The sequence below is a fragment of the Ursus maritimus genome, unplaced genomic scaffold, assembly GCF_017311325.1.
Source record: "Ursus maritimus isolate PB19 unplaced genomic scaffold, ASM1731132v1 scaffold_5, whole genome shotgun sequence".
NCBI classification, from domain to species: domain Eukaryota; kingdom Metazoa; phylum Chordata; class Mammalia; order Carnivora; family Ursidae; genus Ursus; species Ursus maritimus.
In genome coordinates this window covers 44259642-44286222 of record NW_024426663.1, presented here as the reverse complement: position 1 = coordinate 44286222, position 26581 = coordinate 44259642, and positions in this window count along the sequence as shown.

Genomic DNA, 26581 nt, shown 5'->3' with positions numbered 1-26581 from the left:
TGAGCCCAAATCTGTTTGGTGCTTTTGGCCCCTTTTCTCTACCACTCCAGACAATACTTGTTTTGTTCTTTGACCGTAAGCTTTTCCATGGTAGGGACTAACAATTTTTCTGTAACTCTCACAGAAACTAGCACAGACTTAAGTGTATAGCAGGAGCTCAGTACAAGCACTGAATGGGCACATTTGGCATGAACATGAACTTGAAACAGAATGGTGTCCTAAGCAATGCAAATAGCCCCAGGTTGGGTTTATTACACATGAATGAAGTGGTTATACAGCAAGTTGAAGAATCTATTTCAAAAGTTTTTATTTTGTGCCTTTAAGGGTTGTTTGGTATGTTAGGAAATTTGGGGGAATTCCCTCCACTGGTTTTGGAAAGATGACTATGGTAACCTCCATCAACAAGGCACCTAGCTGAAACAGTGTAGCCAGGAGAATACCAAGGCCAGTAACCACAGAATTTACATAGTTTCCACATCAACCAATTGTCCCTAAAATAATGCTACTCAAGGGAGTGGTCTGTGGTTACGTCCAGATTTCTATGAGCCTGCTGCCTACTGCCCTCAGCCAGCCTTCCGGGGAAACTGAAGTACTAGATCACAGAGCCCCGCCCCAGTATGAAATTCCAGAGCACTTATACCTGTTTAATGATAATAATTAAGGATTAAAAAGGGCTCTTCAGTGCACATGGATGATACATTTTATTAGCCATGTGGCAACCATCACTTGTTAGAGCAGAGCATCTTCTAGTATTAAGTATCCTAAGTCCGTGCCTTGCTCAGAGGAGCACACATGTGCTCAGAATTACTCCTCAGATACTCATGCACTCTGTGCTCCGGTGTGGGGCTGTCCCTTAGATATTCCTGCTTTAGGTGACTTGGCTAAGCTCACGGTTGCGCAAGCAGGTGATGGGAGGGGAAGAGGGAAGGCACCATTGCTGAAGAGCTGGCCTTTGGGCCAAGATAAGGCTTGTAGAAAACTGCAGGCAATGAAGAGGCGCCTAGGAATAGTTCCTGCCCTGTGTGGATGTACTGCTTTGTTTCTGAATACGGTGCTTGGCGCACGGTAGGTGTTGTGGGTTGGAGGAAGCTGTTTTTCAGCTCACTGGCACTGGGTCCTTGTATAAAATGGGCATATAGCTGGGGCCAGAAATAAGCAGATTTACAAAGTTGGCAAAACCTTTAGAGCTATTCTTAGCAAACCCTAGTCTTTGCCCAGCCCACTTGTTCTTATATTCTTTCCATCCAGCTCTCTGGGTCTGGAGGCAGGATCTTTCATGTGGCAGATGCAGCACTGTGGCCTCCCACTGTGGTCTCCCAGAGTCATGTCAGTGCGTAACCTTGCGTGTTTCCCCGTGTCCCAGCCCCTCCTCATTGTCTCCCGGCCCCACTGCCCGTCTGACCCTGAGCTGCCCAACTTAGATGGCTCTGCCCTCCACACAGAGGAGTGAAGGGTGGTCCGAAATGGTCATCCCTCAGCTTTGCAGATAGGCAGGGCCAGGAGTATAGGAGCCACCGCCTCCCACCCCCTCACCCCATACAGCTTCTAGGTAAAGGGAACTTCCTCTCTTGGCCCCAGGAAGTCATATAATAAGTGCCATTTTCTGTGAGTGCGATGAGCGAGAAGATTCAGAAGGCATCGTTCGTTGCTGCCCATATGATCAATGGATGTAAATGCCTACTTGTAGCAATTTTTAGTCTTTGAGAGGCATCAGATTTACGGACTGGGCTTCTTAAAAATATGTTGCCTGTCTCCTAGCCCTGAAATTCTAATGCAGTCAGTCTGGGGCCTGAGAATCTGCATTTTAATAAACTCTGTGCTATATTTATGAACCCTGTACTTGCCAAGGTAGACAAGGCATTTATAACAAATAATCCCCAAACCTGGAAGGTTTCTAGCACAGTTTGACGAGTATACAGGCGATAGACGTTGGGCGAGGGGAATCACAGATGGAGTAACTGAGGCCCAATGAAGTGAACTGACTTTCTCAAAATCTCAGTGGAAGTTAGAAGGACTGAATCCTCGTTCTTCATCTAGAACTTTTCCCACTCTTTCACACTATATCCCTTCTTCAAGTTTGTAGAAAAGCTCATGTTAAGAGAGAATTGTTCCCTGTGGGAACCCTTACACATTAGGAAAATGGGTATGGGGTGGGGAGGGGAATCAAGACTGCAGTGGGAGTTGAAGAAGAGGCAGTCAGTATAACTGAAAAGTGCCAGGTAGGCACTATATTATCTTTCACTAGTGTATCAAAGAGTTTTTAAATTTGGGAATTACGAATCTTACCATAATAAAATCATAACATTCGATTTGTGGAGAGATATTTGAGGTCATTAAATCTGTTTCCCAGTTGAGGAGAATGATGAGTCCTTTAAATCATGACAAAGCTGTGATTAAAAGCCAACTTAATTTAAGTCATCGGTGTTTCTGCTGCTTTGCCTTGCTGCATCCTTGGTATTCCTTCCTGGCAGGAAGGATCCCAGGAAAGGAAACTCATCATCTTTCACTTTTGAGAAAACAGTCCTTTTCTGTGTAGCAAAATCATCCATGCAGCTGTTACTGCTCTCTTTGGCCTCCCAGGTCCTTCTAGTGGTCTTAGAGACTCTGATAAGGGACACGAGACTCTTGGCATTTGTGACATACCGATAGCTAACATGGCAGTGGTAGGTTCTCCATAAATGGTTGACAGTGGGTTGAATAATGGAGAATCTGCATTTCAGTGAGCTCCATAGACTCTTCTAGTGCATTTTGCATTAGCCAAGATAAGTTAGTCTTAGGTGGCAAACCAAAGTTTCTGATCCTTATTTTATATACCAGCAGGAACATTGCTGAGGTATTTTTTAAAATCTTGGACAACTTTTTGAAGTTTAATATGCTACAATCTCTTTCAGAACCTAAACTTTTTACTATTTAGCTCTTCAGACCTAGATCAGAGCCTGGAAAATCATTGAGCCCAGTTGAATGTCTCCCCCTCTCCAAATTCCATACTATCCCCTTTCCTTTCTTCTCCACGCACCGGCAGGGGCCCTCAGTAGCTTGTCAGAAATCCTGTGGGGGTCACAGAGCTGAGCAGTGTTTGTCCGTAGGTGCAGGGGTCACTACTCCACATGAGAATTTTGACGTGGAATCCATGTCAGGGCAGCTGGCACTAAAGATGAGGTTCCACAACAGAGTTCTTGAAATTCTGTTCTTTCCAAAGGTGACGTGGTCCCCATCGAGCTTTGCTGTGCTTCTCGGATCCTATGTCTGGTCCCCTTTCTCTTGTCCCTCCTCCAACTCAAGCTTCCTCCTCCTCTTCCTTTGTCACTCCTGGTGTATACATGCGTCATTAGCAACCTCTCACTGTGGCAGGAACCGCTTTCATCTATGAATAGATTGTAACAGCCTCCTTCAAGCTTCCTCTCAGGGCTGCACTGACTCAGCTACCCTGGGAACAGGGAGTGCTTTGACTGACAGTGAGTTTTCCCATTCTAAAGTATGGTGATGGGAGGGCGAGAGGTGCAAGAAGACGGGTCTAAAGGAAGCCTTCCTGAAATAATAAATCCACCCCAGCACGGTAAGAGGCAGAGTCGAAAGACGAAGAGCAGCTGGAGAGCTATTGTGGGTTGCTGTGGATGAAGTGAGAGTTTGGGATATGAAATTACTGATTTTAAAAAAAAGACATCTTTCAGGTTTGGGCTTTGAGCTAAGGATTAGAAATAAAGTACCTCCCCTGAGAAAGGATATTTACAGAGCCAATTTGCAAGTAGCTAACCTGGGAGGAAAAGAAGATTTCCAGAAGGCAAATCCAGGTCATCTGTTCACAAGTAATGGGTGCGATGGCTCTCACACTAAATGCATAGTTACTGCCTTTAATTAGTGACAGGACACCATCACCACAGTGGCCAGCTGCAGAGCCTGCCTCTGTGGGCTTTCACAGACAAGAAGGACCATTTGTGGCACAAGCACCCAGGATGTATGGGAACAAACCTCGCTTGAGCCTTATGTGGGATGAAACCAGCCGAAGAGGTTTTTCCAGAAAGAGGTAACCTCAAGGCTGTTTATTAATAGGACAATGGATTCACCCAATAGAAATGTTTGGTGGTGTCTGCTTAATTATTCTCAGGCACTTATTATTGCAATTAGGAACCTGCTACATTGCAAAACCTTGTCTAGACTAGAATTAAAAAGAACCTGTTTGTGATTGTTTTTTTTGTTGGAGAGAGCAGGTAAACAGTTGAACCTAGAGTCTCACTCAAGTGTTCACTCAGTCTCTCTTGGACTTGGACTACAGCCTCTCTTGGCTTTTAATGATGCAAAGGGCACACCAAAACACAAGTGCATGAAGACTCCCTTCACACTCTTACAAGCTGCAGCGTGTAACACGCTTATTAGTGAATATGTTTGGTGTTCCTATAAACGATGACTGTTAAGGTTTTGATTTTTATTTTCTTTAGCTAGAGACTTTGCCCAGAAACAAACTAGATGAGAGGAGGAGCTTCAGAAAGAGTCAGGTAGGGTTCAGAAACACTGTGATGGGAAGATATCCATGTCCCAAAATACCACTTCCTACTGGGAGCTCCAAAATTTACTCCTCTTGAAATCCCCTCTGCATCAGAGTCTGTGAATCTCTAGTTCTAGAGGTTTCTCCTACGTGTTACAGTGATCACTCTTTGTTCCTTGATCTTCACCGCAACTAAACTTACTATTAATTCTCCTGTTTTTCTAAAGTCAGTGCTAAGTGGAGATTTAAATTTGCATTCTCAACCCGCTGCTGATTTTTTTCTTCTCTGAAAGGTCATAGCATTTTACATCTATTCTATTCATCTGTGCACTTAACTACGTGAATCCTTGGATTGTTACTTGACAGCTTGATGGGTGTATGTTATCTTCCCAATTTAGATCTAAAGTACTTGGTAACAGTGACATAACCAGGAGTCTGTGATAAACAATAGTTTCTAGGTTCGCCTGGGTGGTTTAGTGGGTTTAGCATCTGCCTTCAGCTCAGGTCATGATCTCGGGGTCCTGGGATCAAGCCCCGTGTAGGGCTCCCGACTCAGCATGGAGTCTGCTTCTCCCCCTGCTCTCCCCCCACTCATGCTCACTCACTGTCTCTCAAATAGATAAATAAAATCTTTGAAAAAAAAAAAAAAACCACACACAACAGTTTCAAATACATAGGAGGCCTTTAAAAAATATTTTGTAGTTTGAAGATGCTGTTTTATAATTATTGAAATTATTTTTTTGAGCAATTCTGGGTTTACAAAAAACTTCAGTGGAGAGTACATAGTTACCATTTACCACCCCCACCCCTGCTGCTGCAACACCCCCGCTCCTAGTTTCCCCTGTGATTTTACATTGTACATCAGTCGGGTACATTCGTTGCAGTTGATGAGCCAATATTGATACAATATTATTAACTTAAGTCCATAGTTTACATTAGGGTTCACTCTTCTGGTTGTACATTTTATCTATTTTGACACTGTATAGTATCATTAATTTACTATTGCAGAAGCATACAGAATAGCTTCAATGACCTAGAAATCTCCAGTGTTCCACCAGTTCATCCCTCCCATGCCACACCCCTGCACATGCCAAACCCGGGCAGCCACTGATCTTCTCACTGTCTCTAGAGCTCCCAGAATGTCATGGAGTTGGAATTGTACAGTACATACCCTTTCAGACTGTTGTCTTTCCCTCAGATATCTGTACTTAGTTCTTTCATATGTTTCCATTGCTTGAGAGCTCATTTCTTTTTATTATTGAATCACATGCCGTTATTTGGATGTTCCATGTTTTATCTCTTTGCCTACTGAAGGACACCTTGGTTGTTTGTATGTTTTGGCGAGTATGAATAAAGCTGCCATAAACGTTTGTGTGCAGCTTCTTGTGTGGACCTAAGTTTTCAAATTATTTGCGTAAACAGCAAAAAGTACAATTGCTGGATCATATGGTATGAGTATGTTCTATTTGGTAAGAAACTGCCAATTTGTCTTCAATATGGCAGTACCATTTTGCATTCCTGCCAGCAATGAATGAAAATTCGGGTTCTTAGAGGATCTTTTGAAACTGGCTTTTGGTAGGCAGAAAGCATAAAGAAGGTACATTTGCGGGGTGGAATTAATCCAGAGTCACCTTTAGGTTGTCCTGCGGTCAATAGTGAGGAGTCGTGGATAGTGAGTGGATGTAGAAACAAGCAGACCTGGATAATATCTTCATCCTGCTCTCTACCGGCTATGTGGTCAAAACAAATGACTTCACCTGAGCTTCGCTTCTTCCTCAAGCCTGGGACCGTAGTACCAACTTCCTCAGTCTCTAGTGAATATATTAAACGAGCTAATACTTCTGAAGAGACACATAATGGGCACTCCAAAGATGGTTTCCACCCCAACCGTAGGGACTGTATTAATTTTTACAGGAACTTTTGTACGATGTGATCATCAATATCCACTCCCTGTCTTCTGAGTTCCTTTAAGATGGTTGCAGAGTCCTGTGATGAAAACAAGAAAAAAAGTCAGTACTCCTAATGGGTGTGGAATATTCGAGGTTCTATTTTCACCTGGGAAAAAAGTTGAGGGACTAGAAATGTCTTTCCAAGTCCTTGACTTGTGGAGACCTCACACTTGAACACAGGGCTGCATTCTGAGTGCTTGCCTCACCTTGACCACATCTCAGCAAGTGAGGTCACCGTGACAATGGGCTGGTGCAGGTGGTTCCACTTGATTCTCTCTCATGCGAGCCTCGCTGACCATGAGCTTTTCCTCTGAGAGACACAGTCAGCAGCATCTTGTAGCCCCAGCTTCACTGCAGCCTGTGGAAAGGTCAAAAACTGTCATCCCCCTAGAATATTTTCCCTCATCTTCCTGTCCTTACCACAGGAAATACCACTGACCAGTGAGACCTTCATGAGAGGCTCATGTGTGGGTCATATTTTCATATTTCTCTTGCTTTTGCTGTTTATGTTGGCAAAGGACGTGCCACGGAGGTGTCTTGCAGCCTAATTTCTTTAAAATATCATTTTCAGACCCTGCTTCTCTGGCCCTGAGCTAATAGTTACCTTAAGTTTATCTGCTTAATGTAATTCACAAGGTAAAAACAGCCTTTGGCCCTCAGCCCTTTTTCCATATGACTCTCTTCATCTGCTGATTTCCAACTAAGGAGTAGCTGAGAGAAATTGAATCTAATAAGGGTGTTTTATTGTGCAGGGGGGCCAGGTTTCTATTTTGATATATATATGTCATATATATATGACTAGTCTGTCAGTTACCGCTTTGCCACTCCCAAATGCATCTCATTGTGGAAGGGGTGTAGAGGGAAGTGATCAGTGAACACCAGAAATTAAGGTTCAAAGATTAGAGTCAAGATTTCTTTCCTTTTGGGGGTTTATTCCTGTGAATAAATTATGGTTCAGTGACTAGTGGAGAAAATCACTGGTTGACCTCTGTTACCAAGTAATTATTGACATATTCTTAATCCGTACATCGATCTAGCATTGTGACTGCCAGAGAACCCCAGTATAGGTGAACTGGGGAGAGGTGAAGTTGTTTTAACGATGCTTGCATTTGGAGCAGAGTGTGAGCTTTATACGTTTAAAAAATTCTATATTGGGTCTATAAAGGCCAATATGTGGGAGAATTGTACTTTAGGCTATATCGCATGGAAAAATTGGTCACATTTCAGTAGGAGTTTGAAAGGACTCTATTACCATAGTACTTACTGAAAGAATGATATTTTGGAATCAAAGCTCCAACATAGGGAAAAAACTAAAGAATATTTTTGATCTGAGAACCCATGCTTTTTTGTTTTCTAAACGTAAGAGAACTACAAGTTGGATTGTGGTTTAAGTATTTCTATTTCAACCAAGTAATAAGTAAACGAAGGCAACTAAATTGTATAGTTCCCACTCATGATCCATATTGCCAGTTACAGGGAGATTATAATAACTAGATTCAGTATTTCATTTCCTGAGATAATATTAGCTCCGTTAATAGTTTTATTTGAACAATATTAATCTTAAAGGGTTTACTGGTTTTCTCCTAGGCTCCATAAGCGAAGTTAGACAGTTGAGGCATCCCTGGACCAACTGTTAAGATTTCTCTGGATGTGAGTAATTAAGAAAGTAGGAATGATGCAGGTAGTCAACTGATTACCTTTTTACTTTTGAAAACATAACATTGTAACATTATTTCCCGGGCTGATGTTTGGCTTATGCTTACCCATGTGGCTACACTGCTTGTCCAAATACAGAAATATTTCCATTGAAATTGGTAAATAGTTACTCCCTCAGGCTCCTCTGATGCCCTTCTAGAACCTTAGCTGACTCAGGGCCTCTCCTGGACCCTCCCCTGATCAAATTCTCCATGAAAGTAGATGGTTGGCAGAAATGGTCACAATTGCTTTCTCTCTATACCCACACCCCTTTGCAATGTGACTTTTGTTTTTTCCCATCAAGAGGTAAAGCCTCTTTTTTCACTCCATGAATTTGGACTGATCTTGGGACAGGGCTTCACCAATAAAATGCAGTGTAAATGATATTATGCAAATTATACACCTAGGCCTAAACAGGTCTTGTGCACATCTGGTCTCTCTCTCTTTCTCAGAAACATGCTCTGGAGTCATAAGAACAAGCCTAAAATACTTGGTGGAAGGTGAGAAACCAAGTGGAACAGAGATGAGTTCTCCAAATCCAGGCTATCTTAGGCCAGTCTGAACTGGAAGTTGACCAAAGATCTAGGAGTAAGCCTGGATGAGAGCAGAACCACCCAGCTGAACCTAGTCCAAATGACTGACCCTCAGGCACATGAGCTAAATAGATGGTCATGGCTATTTCAAGTCAGTAGGCTTAAATGTTTCTTATGCAGGAACATTTATTGCACATTTATAAGATTACATATAATTTATAATATTACCTACACATAAATAGGCAAATAATAGACCAACAGTCCAGCATCTGGGGGTAACAACTAGGGAATAAGCAAGCCCTCCAGGTCCTCCAGAAATCTCCCAGGCCCAGGCCAGTGTCTGTTTTGATTCATTGGTCCCAATGGTGCAGCAACAATTTCATCAGGAGAGTATGAGCTTTTACATTTTTAAAATTCTATACTGAGGCTACAAAGGCCAGTAAGTAGAATTATACTTTAGGCTATACAGTATGAAAAGAAGATTTATCACATTCCACCAGAATCCAAAAGGATCCTCTTACTGTAATACACACCTAGCTGTCATTAATTTCTTAGTTGTAATTAGAAACTATTTGATACTAGGTATTTACCCCAAAGATACAGATGTAGTGATCCAAAGGGGCACCTGCACCCCAAAGTTCATAGCAGCAATGTCCACAATAGCCGAACTTTGAAAAGAACCAAGATGTCCATTGACAGATAAATGGATAAAGAAGAAGTGATATACAGACACACACGCACACACACACACACACACACGCACGCACACGCAGGAATATTACTCAGTCAGAAAGAATACTACCATTTACGTTGATGTGGATGGAACTGGAGGGTATTATGCAGAGCATGATAAGTCAATCAGAGAAAGACAATTATCATATGGTTTCACTCATGTGGAATATAAGAAACAGCACAGAGGATCATAGGGGAAGGGAGGGAAAACTGAATGGGAAGTCATCAGAGAGGGAGAAAAACCATGAGGGACTCTTAACTCTAGAAACAAACTGAGGGTTGCAGGAGGGGAGGTGGGTGGGGGGATGGAGTAACTAGGTGATGGGCATTAAGGAGGGCATGTGATGTGGTGAATACTGGGTGTTATATGCAACTGATAAATTATTGAACGCTACATCTGAAATTAATGGTATGCTATATGCTGGCTAATTGAATTTAAATTAAAAAGAAATTATTTGATACTTCAGAGCATTTTTTAGGTTTAAATTATTCATTAAAGTTTATTTTTAGTAATCACTGTTTTTCTTACCAAGATTAAACAGAAAGAAACACTCAAGTAAAAAATTTTTTTCTTGGTAAAACTGAATAAAAAGACAACCCAATTTTTTAAACAGATAAAAATCCAATGAACTGAATACTTATGTGCACACAAAAATCTGGCTGTTTATAGCAGCTTTATTCATAATAAAATGTGGAAGCAACCAAGATGCTCTTCAGTAGGTGAATGAATAAACAAATTGCATTCCATCCATATATAGTGGAATATTATTCGGCTTTTAAAAGATATCAGTTGTCAAGTCCAGAAAGGACATGGAGGAAACTTAAATGCATATTATTAAATGAAATAAACCAATCTAAAATGGCTGCAGACTTCCTGTACGATTGGAACCATATGACATTCTGCCAAGGGCAAAACTATGGAGAAAGTAAAATGGTGAGTGGTTGTCAGGTGTTTGTGTGGAGAGAAGGTTGACTAGATAGAGCCCTGGGCATTTTTAAGGCAGTGGGACTGTTTAGTATGAACATCAAGAGTGAAACCTAATGCAAACTATGGACTTTGGTTGATAATCACACAATCACAACACAGTGTAATATCACAATCATTAATTGTAACAAATGTGCCACACAGGTGTGGGATGTTGACGGTGGGGGAGCTGTGTGTAGGAAGAGGTGGCGTATGGGGACTTTCTGTTCTATTTTGCTGTGAGCCTAAAACCTACTCTAAGAAATAAAAGCATGTATTTTTTAAGAAATTGGATAAAAAACTTGAATAGACACTTTATAATGAATGGTCAATAAGCACATAAAAAATTCTCAACATTAGTGATCAGGGATGCAAATTCGAACTACACTGACGTATCACTACACACCCACTAGAAGGGCTAATATTAAAAAGACCATTAAAATCCATCGTTGGCAAGGATGTGGGGCACCTAGAAGTTTTACACATTGCTGGTGGGAGTGTAAAATAGTGCAATCACTATTTCTAGTACAGTTAAAATATACACTTACCCAGAAATTCTACTCTTTGGTATTTACCCAGAAGAACTGGAAACAAAATAAAAAGACACCGAGAAAAAGATGTGTGCATAACTGTTCATTCCAGCTTTATCCATAATAACCCCAAACTGGAAACAACCCAAATGTGTACCAACTGGTGAATGATAAATAAATTCTGCTATATTCTTACAATAAATTCTCTTAAGCAGTAAAGTAAAATGACCTGCTAATTCAGGTCACAATGTGGATGAATCTTAGTCATTATGCTGAGCAAAAGAAGCCAAACATAAAACAGTACAGATTGCTGATTGCATTAAATGAAATTCAGTACCAGGCAAAACTAATCTATAGTGGATGGAAAAGAGGTCATTGGTCATGTGGGGGATGGATGAGAAGGAGAGATGAGAGATGGATTGCCAAGGGGTGAATTAAAAAAATATATCCTTCCTACAGTCAGACAGCACTGCAAGGGATGGTAAAACAGATCCCATGCCGATGGTAAATACTGCTAATCAATTATGGCACATTTTTCAGCTTTTTTAGCATACAAAGACAATGCTCCAGGTAGCCACTGTGAACCATCAAAGTTGGCCCAGTCCTTGAAACCTTTCTGCTGTTCCAGACTAAGGCCCACCCCCACCCCCCCATACACCTCTGCCCCAGAGCAGGAAATAGGACAGGCTCCATGGATGTGCGACATGTGCACTCGCACAGAGCGTCCCTGTTTACAGTCACCCTGTACTTGGCACCGTCCTGAAATTATTAATAGATTTTTAATAATGGACCTCTCCTTTTCGTGTTGTACTGGCCTCCAAATTTCATAGCCCATCCTGGCAGCAAGTCTCTCAGTCATGAAGCCCCTGAAGTCAGTTCAACTTCAGTTTTCAATCTGTAGTTATTTTAAGATACAAAGATAGCATCAATTCTTTCTTTCTCTTTTTCCTTCCTCCCTCCCTCCCTTCCTTCCTTCCTTCCTTCCTTCCTTCCTTCCTTCCTTCCTTCCTTCCTTCCTTCCAAAGATTTTCATTTATTTAACACAGAGCACAAGTAGGGGGAGCAGCAGGCAGAGGGAGAAGCAGGCTCCCCATCGAGTGGGGACCCCAATGCAGGGCTCGATGCCAGGACCATGACCCAAGCAGAAGGTAGACACTTAACGACTGAGCCATCCAGGCGCCCTAGCATCAATTCTTTCTTAATGCTTTTCTTGCTCAGTATCTGGCTCTCTACTTTAAGGCCAAAGCAAATAGGTTGAAGACTTTTGTGGGAGGGAACAGACATTAGATTCTCTTTCCACTGAGAAAGCCCTAATTACTACTTTGAAGGGGTTTGATTTCTAAGTCTTGCTTCAGACTTTTGTTTTCGCATGGGGCTTCTTATAAAGAGGCCATGCCCTTTAGCTACCTAAGAGTTTTTAAATACAGGATGGGACATCTCCGTTCACATTCTTCCTTTTGAATCGCATCCCTTTCATATCTTCAGCGCTTGCATCAGCCTAAAGTAAAATAAAAATCTCTGTCTTGATGCTATGGGCTGAACTGTATCCTCCAAAACTATGTCACAGTCCTAATCCCCAGTACCTGAGGGGGACCTGATTGGGAGTAGACTCTGGGAAGACACGGAGAGAACATCCTCTACACACCAGGGGTGCCTGAGGCCACCAGAAGCCAGGAGAGAGGCAGAGACTTCTCCCCCAGCACCTTCAGAAGGAACCAACCCTGCCAACACCTAGATCTCAGAAGTCTATCCTCCAGAACCGAGACACAGTAAATTCCTGATAGTGAGGCCACCCGACCTGTGGTACTTTCCACGGCAACCCCAGCAAACTAAGGCAGCTGCGGAAACCGAAGGGCAGGAAAGCATGACAATAGACCTCCTGGATCAATTATATTTAATTTCTATTTAATTTCACCATTATTTGTCCTTCTGAAACATACAGTAGTCTCTGTTTCCTCACTAACGCCTTCGCAAGTTTTCATTGGGTTATCACGATAACTTCTGGCTGGAATCTGAAGACCTAACCATCAAAATGTGGTCTGCCTGCTGTCTACACGAAAGTCACGAGGTACGCTTGTCTAAAACAGGGGTTTCTAAGTCCCCAACCAGAATGACAGAATTGGATTCTTTGGGAAAGGATGGCCCATGAGTCTTCATCTTCTAAAAGCTCTCCAGGTGATTCTGAAATAAAAGGAAGTTTGGTTAGTAAACTCGGCGATTACTGAAGGATCTTGGGCTGGATGACCAGTGCTACATGAGGGAGTCATTCACATGTAGCAACAGCCTGCCCCTCCCCAGGGTCTGGGTCTTTTGAGGGGCTAAGTAAGGGGGAGACCCTCCCCACACTCCTCCCCATTCTCCTCCAGATAAAAGACCCACCTAGTATGAGTTCCAGCATAGAGGACATATCTCGTCCACCTTTATCAAAAGCAGCAGAGGGATTCCTGGAACCAGACTCTTGCCGAGACTATTCATCCCCTAGCATTTCCGGAGGCAAGGAAAGGGTTTGGGTAAAGAGTTGAACTCTAAATTACTATTAATTTTTACCTTACTCTTTACCATAGAAAACCAGGTTATACACCAAGAGTTCATAGCTACACTTGGTTCCTTAAAACTACTTTTGAGCCAAAAAGCGTACTACGCTTTATCAAAAGGTGACTTCTGGCTGCTTTAAACCCCAATAAGACCTGTGTTGGATAAGCTAGAAAATTCAAGGCCCCAGACCATTCTTGGTATCTGTTCCCCTCTTGCAAGAGTCCTCTTATTTTCACATTAAGTTCACAAGATGGAGGACAAATAATGGTGCCTCAAAAGTAAGGGTCCAAACCCAAGACACAAAGAGACACATGTAGAAAGGAGCAGGCTATGGAATTACAAACGCTTTGTTTAGGCAGAATTTGGAAATCCCTAGTTAAACCTGGAGTTTCCAGAAGTTTCTACCGGGAAGTGGTCAAAGTGCCTCTTTGCCTTTTATCTTGTCTGTGAGACAAAAGGCCTGCAGGAATCCCACCCCAGGGCTTTCTCTAGCAGTCCTTTCTGAAGGAGTCCTTTGTCTTCCTGCGACCAGCTGCAACCTTCTCTGGAGTCGGGTGCATTAGGTTGTTTGTTCTCTCTTAAAATCTGTTACTTGCCTGAGGAAGGGGAGTTTTAGGGTCTCCGTCTGAGGGATATTTATTAGCATGTGACGTACATTTGAATTTGGCGCCCCAAGGGAAAAGAATCTTAGGTTGGAAATACCAAGCCTGTTTTGTTAAACCGTTTTCCAATTCAAAGACAACATCTCCTCTGCTTCTTTCCCTATTTTTAGATAAAAGTTAAGTGCAAAATACAGATGCCTCTAAATCTGACTCAAATTTTCACCTTACCACAGCACTGATTTTCCTGGCATGAGCAAATTGGACCATTGGGGTACCCTTGACCATAGTCCTAGACCTCAGAGCATAATGTGAAGTTGTCCTTACACCTTTCTCCTTTAGCTCAAATTCCCCTTTAATTAGCAGAATGAATTTCTAATCATTCCTTCAGTCCACAAGTTCAAGAGGCAGATGTTGGCAAAATGCAATATTGCCAGTGTTTGAGAAGCTCCCCAGTGGTGTTGCTTCCCTCCTTGATGCCGTGTGGGTGTGACCCTGTGGTGTGTGCATGCCCCCCCCGTGCACGTGTGTGCGTGTACACACGTGTGCACCAACAAAAGACAGAACTGGAAGGTACCAAATAGGTGCCTTTATTTGCGGTCTTAGGGGTGGCAAACCTAGAGGCACAGGTTTGACTGAAGTTGAAAGCGTGACCCAGAGAGACAAAGGAGTTCGAGTTTTTAAAGAGGAAAGAGGGAATTTACTTAAGTTGTTTTGACCAGAATGTGATTGGTGGTGATGTAGGTGCATAATCTGTATGCAGTTGTTCGCTAGGGCTAGTGTCAGGAGGAAAGTCCATTTATGACCATTTTAACATACAGCGGATGCCTTGGCATTTAGGTGAGTTGAGCAAACATTCTGAGAATTTGAGAAACAGGAGGTGCATAAGCCCCACTTCCTCGGTGTCCTCCCAGCTCCATCTTAAATAGCACTCTTAGCAGTGCTTACTCCATTTTATTCTTTCCTTTGTCACATGCGTATTTGTGTGCATGCCCTTGTGTGTGCATGTGTGCCTGGGGCTCGAGGAGTAACGGGCTGCTGTTTGTTTCCCAGAGGAATATCAACTCATAAATTGATGCAAAATATATTTTCCTTTCTCAATTTAGTTTCAATTTAGTAATTTGCACCTGTAAAATAATTTTAATTTTTATTAAAAGCATATGACTTATCATTAACCCTTATATGCTTTAAAAATAGAGATGATTATGCAGGAAAGGAAGGGAACAAAAACTATCAGATTTTAAGCTCACGTGCAAGATAAATGCAGAAAAGATAAAAATCAAGGTACTTTCCCACCAAAGAGGCCAGTATTATCAACCATATCACGTTTCATATGGCTTCTTATTTCATAAACTGTATGAATATTATTTATTAGAAACAATAATTAATGTGAGATTAGATTTTGTACTTAAATATCATAATTTCTTGCTTTAAAGAAAATTCCCCAACAGCTGTTTTTATAAATTGTTGTTTAGTTTTTCCTTCTTTAAAATTCCAGTGTATTTGGATTTAAAAAATAAATACCCCACACCCATGGTAACTTATCTTTTAGCACCATCAAATATAAGGATTCATTATTTTACAGTGGAGGAATTTGTAGCATTTAGTAGCGTTTTACTATAACACTATTGGACTGACCAAACTATAGGATTGATTGGTCTTTGTATATAGACACATTCTGATAAGAAAGGCAACTGAAAAGTAGAGAAAAATGCTAGGTATAAATCTTAGTTAAATTTAAAAAAAATTGTGTCAAAACTCACCAAACTTAATACAATTGAAAGTAATGAAAGGTGCTGCCCACATGAACTAAAAGTATTGTCTGTCTTATGAAAATCCCCGATTCAGTAGCTGATCTTAATGTGAAGGCAAAAACAGGGGTCTTAGTCATCATTTGTTAGGTACGAAGAGGAGACTACTCCTGTATTAAGAAAAAAATTACTAGCTTAAATGTGAACCAGTAGCCCCTAAATGAGTACTAACCTCCCTCTCCCCGAAAGAAATGGCCATATGTTATGTTCTCCCAAATATTTTGCCTTTCCAGGAAAAAGCATTCCAACCTTGCTTAAAATAACAAGCAGATAAACATACAAAATAACACAGTAACAAGAAAATCAAATAGTAACAACAAAAGCTGTTGACGATGAATATAGTTCGTAACAGAAGTATAGCTAGAAACTAAAAAAAATGGCCTTGTGTACAGCAACAGCGTTAATGACCTTGGTGCTAGGTCCTTTGTGTGCAATCCCTTTGATGCAATGTAAGTTTCTTCTTGGCAGTCACCTGTCACAGACTGAAGTGTACTGAAGGTATTCTGTGGCTTGCTCACTAAAGCCACGATTAAGAAGTGGCCAGTGCTGTCATTCATGTCTGTTGTCTGAATATTACTCTTGGGAATACATAGACAGTAGACGTTTTTCTTACTGTGCAATTTCCCATTAACCTATTCTGGTCAGTAGTGACTCAGAATGCATCTTAATTCACCTCCTTGGATGTTGGTGGAACAAAGAATAATTTCAGTCATCCCCCTTTTGACAAATCCAGGGCATCTTTTATATTATGTAAACCCATTTAATGTGACAGAGATTTAAAACAGAGTAAGTTCTTGACGTAGTTAGAAAATATTTTGTTTTCTAGACTCTAGAATCACAAATACCTATTTTATTGTTTGAGCTTTACTTGCTATTGCAGTTGTCTGCCTTTCTGCTGATGGTGACACTTAGATTTTTAAATGAATTTACTAAAGCCAAATCCTTTCTTGAACTTTGGAAATTTTCAAAAGGTTCTCGTTTATAATTCAAAAAGAAACTTCTTATGCCTTAAACCTTATTCTTTCTGTAAGATACCCTGGGTCAGATGAGGCTGGCATTTTATAGGTATGGTATTGTACCCTGGGTCAGATGAGGCTGGCATTTTATAGGTATGGTATTGTAGAATATTATCAAGGTAAAATGAAATATTTATATTTTCATTCGTAAAGTAATCAGTATTTTGGATCTAAAATTATGTCTAGTATGCTTACTCCAAAATATATAGTTTTGTACTTCCTTCTCTTATATTGTGTATTTATGGTATATATTCTCATATATATGGTATATATATTCATATATATGGTATATATGAGTATTCAGTTAATAAACTCAGAATTAAAATCATGGAGAATACTTTTTTTTTGAAGATTTTATCTATTTGTTTGTTTATTTAGAGAGCAGGGAGAGGGGCAGAGGGAGTGGGAGAGAGAGAAAATCTGAAGCAGATTCCACACTGAGGCTGGAGTCCGACATGGGGCTTGATCCCACGACCCTGAAATCATGACCTGAGCCAAAATCAAGAGTCAGATGCTTCACCAACTGAGCCATCCAGCTGTTCCTAAAATCATGGAGGATACTTGATATATAACTCAAAATTGATAACATCATGAAAGAAGTGGTGCCCCTAACATAGAACTTCTACTTGTGTTCTCAAAGAACTTTATTAGGTCATTCTATAACCAATACATTATGAATATATGAGGTTATTACAAAGAAAGAAATATATATGGGTAAAAATACTTAAGGTGCATTTTAATTATTTCCTGCAAAGTACTGATTATACTGGGTTTGCTTAAGTCTTGCATTTCATTTTCCAGTTGTGCAATCTATTTTTTATTAAGGTATAATTGATATATATCATTATGCTAGTTTCAGGTATACAACATACTGATTCAATATTTGAATACATTGCAAAATGAGCATCACAATAAATCTAGTTAACATCTGTTACCATACAGAGTTATGAAGAATTTTTTTCTTGTGATGAAGAGTTTTAAAATTTAATCTCTTAGCAACTTTCAGATAGGCAATATAGTATAATTAATTATAGTTATTACATCCCCATGACTTATTTTATAACTGGAATTTTGTACCTTTTGACACCTTTCACCCATTTCACCCCCTCCCTCTCCCTCCTTTTCTGACAACCACCAATCTGATCTCTGTATCTATGAGCTTGGGTTTTTTTGTTTGTTTTGTTTTGTTTTGTTTTTTTTTAGATTTCACATATAAGTAAGATCTTATGGTATTTGTCTTTCTTTGTCTGGCTTCTTTCACTTAGCATAATGCCCTCAGTTTCCATCAATGTTGTCACAAATAGCAAGATTTCATTCTTTTTTATGGCTGAATAGTATCCCAGTTTTAACATTTTTTGGACAGGGTGGGTTTTTTTTCAAAGCATCAAGCTTTACAAAAGCACATGTTTTGTAAGTAAGTCACAAAATATTCCATCTTAAGTTGTAATCTGTATTTTTCTAGAGACAATCTGTATTTAATTTAAAATTGTATTCTCTATTTTTCAAGAAACATTCTGAATGTGTTGGACAGTAATTGCATAGAGAGAATGATCTTTGGAATTATATCATTTTTTATTTGCTTCTCACTTTTGTTTGCCCATCATAAGATCTGGACCAGCTCTGTCTCCTTTTTTTTGATCTAAAAACAAAATTCTGTACATCTGTTTGGTCTATAGATCATCTGTCTTTGAGTTGTGGTCCATGCTCCAGAATCTTCTTATGAAAACAAAGTTCTTTTGCACCAAGGAGTAAACTCAAGATGTGAACTATTTGTGGGAGGGAGAAAAGATCTTTGTTTCCTGGCTGGATTAAGTGGTAGGATACCCAAACAATATTCTTGCTGGGAAAAGAACATACTGAGAAACAATGCTGTTTTCCTTTACAATTTTCCCTTTCACAAATAAGGACAGCTCATGTTACATATCAACTTTGTTGATGAGTCATATACAGTGAACTCCCTCAACCTTGTACAGAAGTGCCAAAGACGTAACCACCTATAGAATTTTATCAATCTGATCTCATCTGAATGTGTGAAAAAAAAAAAAAAAAAGATAAACTGTGCTTTCCTAATCACTACAAGTCCTTACTGAATCTTAAAAATGGGCAAGTGGCTATTTTCAAGAAACTCTTTAGGAGAGAAGCACCAATCTTAGGAGTCTTAGAATCTGTTTTTAGTCCTATCCCATCTGGAACCTCAGACTCAAAACATCTCATCCTAAACTCCTGTCTTCTTCCCTATTTGTCTTTTTTTAACCTGCCACCCAGCTACCCAAGCTAGACGTCTGGGTCAGCCTTAACTCCTTCAGATTTACCGTATCTGTGCAGCGACATTCCCTGCTGGTTTTACCTTTTAACTAGTTCTCTGGTCCATTTGCTCCTCTCCTTATGAACAGCCATCAATCTAATTGGGACTCTTATTTCTCTACTAGACTGTTGTAGACCTGTCTGAATTGGTTTTCCTCCCTTCAACCTTAGTACCCTCATGTCTGCCTTCAACACAGCCTACAGAGTGCTGTGTCTGAAACTGGGTATTTGACAGCACCGCCTTTGTACCGAGAACCCAGCAGTGTTCCCTTGCCGTCCATATGATAAGCTCCACACTCTTTATATTCCTTCAAAGATCTCCATGATATAGCATTTACCTTCCTTTTCAGGCTGTGAAACTTTATTAATCATGCTGGTTGCTCGTTCTCCTGTCTCTACCCCCACTACTCCTAGTCATGATCCTTTTACATCTAGTTCCTAAGCTTGTCCTTTAAGCCTGGTGCAAGGTAAATGCTCACTCGATGTTGGTTAAATAAATTTGGTCTTTAACCAGGAATGAAATTTAACTAGAAAAAGAAAAGACCTTAGGATACATTATTCTGGGAAATCACGGAATTACCTAGTCATCATTAAATCAGGTGAAAATATTTTCCAAATTTCAGAGCTGCCTGTGAAGATTAAATAAAGTAGAAGATGAATGTAACTTTTGTTTTCAAGGTTTATCCTTTCCGCAGTGCCTATCACCTCAGTAAAAGAGCCCTCTGTCTGCCCTTTTACTAAAATTTTGATATCATTTATATCTTCCTCTTGCTCACTCCCATGCCTTGAGATTCATGGTGATTCCATCTTTTTCTTTTTTCTCCCAAGAGAGAAAGCCCCTTTTTTGCTGGGCTCAAGTAGGAAAACTGGGAGGAGGGGAGAATTCTTTTAGGACATATAACTCCTATATAATCCAAGTACCTGTTATTTGCCTGTCTGTATTCATTCTGCCCTCATAGGTCATTACCTACAGTGAAGTGGCTTTTATTTCACTAAGGAAGAAGTTACTTCCTCACCTAATTGTCATCAGAACTACCCTAATTTTAATAAGTTGTTTTAATATCTACATTATATTGATGCAGGAATTTTTTTTTTTTTTCACTCAAAGCCATAATCTCAGAGTTGTCATGTTCCAGGGCATTCTTTTGTTAGCAAATCTGGGTAATTCTATAAATCTCTTATGTGGAAGTTCTTCTATGCTGTATCAACTTCAATTTGTACTGATATAAGCTATAGGTTGTCCATACAGGTTATCCGAGGGCATTATATATTATAATGAATATATACCTTAAGTATACATACCTAAACTAAGAAAAATTCCCTTGTTAAATAAGGAGGGCACGTATTGCGATGAGCACTGAGTGTTATACGCAAACAATGGATTGTGGAACACTACATCAAAAACTAATGAAGTACTGTATGGTGATTAACATAGCGTAATAAAAAAAAATAAAAATTTTTAAAAATCTAAAAAAATAAAAAAATAATATATAATGCCCTTAAATATGGTATAATTTATCATCACTGGATGATTTTTCAATGTATATGTTATATTAACTTAAAATCCAAAAAATGGCCTCTCTGGTCATCTTCTCCTCCTTCCTAAGATCTGATTGGTCCTGTTTCAGTGTTTTGAACTTCAACGGTGTATGATGCCAGCTGATGAAGTCAGCAAAAATTAACCAGTCCCACTGTCAGTATCTTATAGAACAAGTAGTAGGTTGCTGAAGACTATAGTTCTTGTTGTCAGCTGGTTCTGATCGTGTCAAATTGTTTTATTCAGTTGTCTTCCTTAGTTTATGATGTTTACCTATCAAAAAACTTCTTGTTCTTTTTGTGGAACAAGAAGTTCATATTTAAAGAACATTAAGCAAAGAGATTAGGCAGTCTGCCTGCCCCGGAATGTGCCTTGCTGTTACACAAAGTTCAGTGATAACATTAGCCAATAAAACTTTTGCAGACTCGGGTTTCCCAGATGAATTGATTTTCTTGATTTGTAAAAGATAAAATCAGTAGTTCTTAGGCCATATGTGACCTTATGGACGAAAATTTACACGTTGGCCTGAATTGGGGACAAGATATTTAGTTTCCAATATTCCTTCGAAGTTGTCTGCTTGCCCACCATTCTTAAGATCGGGGGGAAAAAAAAAAAAGCAAAACATAAATGTAAATATCAAAGAAAGAGCTCATATTTAAATGAAATATTGATGCGTAATTTTCTATTTGATTTTTTCCCTTCTTCCTACAGTAATGTCTATGGTAGTGTCTGTATAATCAGTTAATCCAAATGGTCCTATTCAAGTTCCGTTAAATCAAGGTGGTTGAATAGCCAATGATTAGCTTTGTTTATATATAGGGACCTTCTTGAAGATTCAGTTGGTAGCTGATAACCAAGTCTAGTAAATCTGATATTTAAGTTTTCTGAATTGGTTAGCTCTAGATCAATTCAGGGCTGTCCGCTTCTACCTAAACAAACGAACAAATTTAGAATCTATCCCCCCCCCAAAAAAAAAGTTTCAAGACGAAATTGCCCACATGCCTCAAAGACTACAAACTGATATTTTGAGGATTAGGTAAATGTACTCTCATTGTTTCACACCCCCATCCTAAAAAAAATGTCTCCCTCAGAAATTATAGCAGCTTATTTTACGTAACTAAAAATATAATGGTATTCGTGTGTAAGTAGGACTTTTGGAACACGTGTGTTCCTAAGACTCTGTTGAATGATCATGAAAAATGCAGCTCCTGGCCTCATCCCAGAGATTTTGATTAAGGAACAGTTATTTTTGAAACCTTTCTCAAGTGGTTCTGAGGCAGGGGGTCCAGGAACACCTCTTCAACAGCATGGTTATAAACAATTAATAAAAAGATTGCAACTCTTCTTATCTCTGTGCCTAATAATGATCCCAAGTGTGCTGTGGCCTCTCAGCATTGAAATTCCAACATGCCACACAGTGTTTGGTGGCCTAGTGGCCCTCTTCTTCTACTTTGCTGGGTCCAAAGAAAGAAAGGTTGACTGTGGAGCTAATATCACAGTTTTGCTTTGTTTTATACTTGACAACCTAGAGGGCCTGGTCCCATCCTTTTGTAACTTGAGAAAAGGGGTCATTTTCTCCCTGCCTTACCTTGGGAAGCCGGTGTCTGCTGAGCAACGGTAAGGGCACCTGCCCTCTCCCCTTTGAGGACGGGCTGATGGGGGTGGGGTCGGGTGGGGGACAGGGCTCTTCCGGAGCTTGACCAGAAAAGTCCTTGACACTTAAACTTGTAAAAGGACAAATATCTTCTGACCCCACAAGTACCCATCCCTTTGAAAGACATAACTTGTCAGTAAACATGAGGCAGAAGAAGGAAAAATAATAAGCAGCCGAAGAGATTTCCTCCAGGCTCTACCATGACAGCTGTTGTTTTCAACTAAATGATAATGAGCAATCAGCAAGTAGCTCACCTACAAAATGCTGAAGCCATTTTCCAGGGAAGCCAAAGTTTCCATTTTAGAGAAATGTAACTGTTTACATTTCTTTATCTATAATCTCTTACCAAACTTCCCTGGGAGCCATATCTCTTATTTAGTTTCTACCAAGGAGAGAAATTTTTCTTGTAGCCAGAGGGACGAGAAGGGGAGGTGAGGACAGACAAGTAAACCAGAATCAGGATTCGCCCCAGGAGGAGAAGCCATTTACCTTGAGAGGTAGAGACCTGCAGAATATTCTCAGATATAAAACTGAGAACTTTGGTTGATTTTTCTTCATGTTGTCTAGAAAATAATTAGCTTAATCTTTGATGCATGCTCTGCACTCCTAATCCTTGGAGACACAAGAGTAGGAAATGTAAAATTAGCCTTGCCTTGCTCAAGTTGGGAGGGAAATGTGAGTCCTCTATAATTTGAGAAGTTAAGAGGGAACAAATCACACCATTTGCTTCATTCTTCATCTGGAAAATGCTCACGTGTCCCTAAATCGCCTCCAGTCCAAATATCTGATCATTAAGGCTGCAGATACTTAGAAAAGAATACAGATCCAGCCTCTCAGGGATGCATTCAAATGCCACATAATGACTCACAGTTGATCAAGCATTTGTGTGTATTCAACCACTGACTTCCGCCATCACGTAACCCCGTGCTCCTTGGGAGTTCCAGCATGTGACCGCCTGTAGCACAAAGGACTGGCCCCTGCCCTCTTCCCCTTTGGTGTCCAGACTCCAGCTAAGTTGCAGTTTCTGTATATTTGTTTTGGATCTGCCTAGATCTGCGTGCGGCTGTGAAGGCTTGTCAGAAGGCAGCTTGGATAAATGCTATCCGTGTGACCGCAGTGATGCCTTAGGTGGGGGCAGCAAACTGCAGTCTTCCATTAACTACATAGGCCAGCTGTTAGCCTCCAGGTGGAGCTGAGGCCACTAAAACACTGACAGTATTAAGCCAACAGTTTACATTAAACCTACCCATCTAAGTCACTCAATAAACCTAACGCAACTAAATGAATAACTTTAAGTGCATGAAAACTAGAACATAATTTCTATTATTATGGCTTTTGAAAAAGAATGCAATCTTTTTTGAACGTAAAAAGCTATATGATAGCGTGGACAATGTATGGGTTGTGCTCACACTTGACGTGTGTCCCTTTCCTTGTATAAAACAATACAGCTAGGAAACCAAGTTGATCTGAAGACGATTTAAGCTACAGGGTAAGCACTTCACAGATAAGCTGCGGAGGACTGATGCTAAGTGCTGTGTCTGTCCACCCTGCCCCCTCACCGTTACAACTACTCGGGACTAAAGATGAATAAATATTGGCTATTCTAGGCTTTGGTTGTTAGGAATTCCAGGGAGAATATTTTGTAGTTTGCTTGGGTACTTTTCAGATATGCTGTTGGGCAACTTCAGCTCTGCACTTTGAGTACTTGTTAATTCATAATCGATTAAAAAGCTGCTATGTGCCAAGTCTGTAATCGACGTTGGAAATAGAAAGTCACAGAGGAAGACCCTACCTGCCTTTGGGGATCTTACAGATCAGTGGGAGGTTCAGAGATGAACACTGATCATTTCATTACTGGATTTGCAAGTTCACCGAGAGGTAAGAGCTGGGACTGCTAAAACCCTTGGAAAGCTCGAGGAGGCCACCGGGGAAGCCCTTGGCTATGTGGTAACTGTGAAGTAAGAATTTGCCTGGTTGTATGTGGAGAAAGGAGAGGATAATTTTGGCTCAGGAGGAACATGGCTGAGGCACTGAAGAGTGTTTGGAACAGGGAAGGAGCTACAAATATTGTAGTTAGACTAAGTGAGGGAGTAAGTAATAGGAACTGAAGCCAGGGGAAATAGGCTGGGACCAGATAAGGCTAAGGAGTTGGGCTTTTATCCTGAGGGTAATGGGCAGCCATTGAAAGATTCTAATGGGAAGTGACATGATCAGATTGGCAGTTTGGAGAATTCATTCTGGCAGCCTTAGGGAGGATAAATTGGAGAGAGATTATCTTGGAGGCAAGAGAGGGTAGTTAGGGGGTAATTACAGTGGAGAAAAAACTTGAGAAGGAACTGAATAAGTTTGGGTTAGCCAAGCAACATCAGCGCATACATGATGTGGTCTCGGAGCGTGAACAGCGTATGTACATGCAGCCAGAGCTTGCGCAAATGATCTTACTACCCTTTTTGAGGAGCTGTGTCTACACTAATAGACATGGTTTATTCATTTCCATGCATCTTTTCTTTTTCCATGCATACTCCCCAGCACAGATGTTAATGTGTAGTTCCACGCAGAGCTTGATAATTAATTGCTATTTCATAGTTTTCCATAAAACTGGGTTTGGGGAAAAGAGATAAATGAGGGTCTTCCTCCCCCACTCGTCTACTCAGAACCTGGTTTTTGAGCTTGGTAGATAAACAGAGATGAGTAAACCCCAACTTAATGCTAACTCTCCTATTCAGATTTTGTTTTTACCGCCTTTGTTTGAAATCATGCCAACCGCGTAACTAAGTGCTATAAAAACAGTGGTGTTGTGAGTTGGTATTCATTGGACTTGTCAGTGATTTACATAATACTGATGCAACTGTAAAAGTATTTTAATATGGCAGGATTTTGGGGGGGGAGTCCCTGTTTTATTAATGACTTGGTGAGGTTAGTAAGTTGGTGGAGAACAAGAAGATAAATGCAAATATTGACTAAAATATTTGGATTACCAGATTCCAGAATAAGAAATATATTTCTGCATAAAACCAAGTCAACTATATTGTGCACTTAGTAATGGCTAAAGTAACGAAATAATTTGAGCACCTTCTCTGCACCAAGAACTATGTAGTGTATATATGCATATGTATATTTGTATAAATTTTTTATTTTCTCATTTAAGGCCGTGTTTACCTCAATGAAAGCAAGTTGTAAAAGTTAGGATCAGGGTTTATCCCCAGATGTTCTGACATCAAATGTTAAGCCGTTTCCTCTATCCTGTTTATTCTCCCATGCCTGCTGTCTCTGAAATAGGCATGCGTTCCTTCTTTCAGGAGAAGGGAATATTTCCATGCCATCTGTAGCCTTTCAGGCATTTAACCACTATTGTGCCTCATTGCTGAAGGAAGTTTTTCTCCTGACTGGGCTGAATATTTCAGGTGGTTTGGGTTGTCAGTCACGGACGTAGGGAGGAGAGCAAAGTTTTAATTTCCTCCATTATGTGGAAGTAACAACTCTAAGATAGTGTATTTTAAGCTGAGCTCTTCATATAGGCAGATTTTGTGCTAAGCATGTTTGATTAGTTTAAGCTTCACCCTAATATGTATGAGACAGATGTATCCCAATGTCACAGGTAAGGAAACGGGATTGAAAACCGTAAGCAGGTAGTTCATGCAGGGTCCTTGGACTACTGAGTTGCGAGGCCAGGATTCAAATTCAGGTTTGCCTGCCTCCAGAACCCGAGAGTTCAAGCATCACACTAGAGTGTCTGTTACTTAAAAATTTGCTAGAGCACGGCCACTCAAAGTAGCCAGTCCATTAACAGTTACTGGTCCCCAGGGGGACAAGAGAACTTGCCCTAGAATGTAAATTGATGCACGTCTTCCTTTATTGGGGAGGTTATGCTATTTTTAAAAAAAATGCCAGCTTACTGGTACAGTTGGCTTACGTTCTGGTCAAGCGTCTGCTTATCTTGTTGCAGCCCAATAACAAAGAGCCCTATACAGGGACCCCTGGTTGAGAGACCACATTTAACTTGCAATGTGCTGGGTAATTGTGGGCCTGCTGAATTCGTCTCGTGATAAATATCCCACCGAAGCTGTAACAACCCATTTCTTGAGCCCGTAAATGCCTCACAGTTAACAAATACTCCACTAAGGAAAAAAAGAAGTTTTTGTAGACGTATCTGAACATTTTGAATGAGATGCATACATCTTCTTTTTAAAAATGTTCCATCAGAGGTTGTATTCCAAAATGAAGCTAACTTTCTATTTA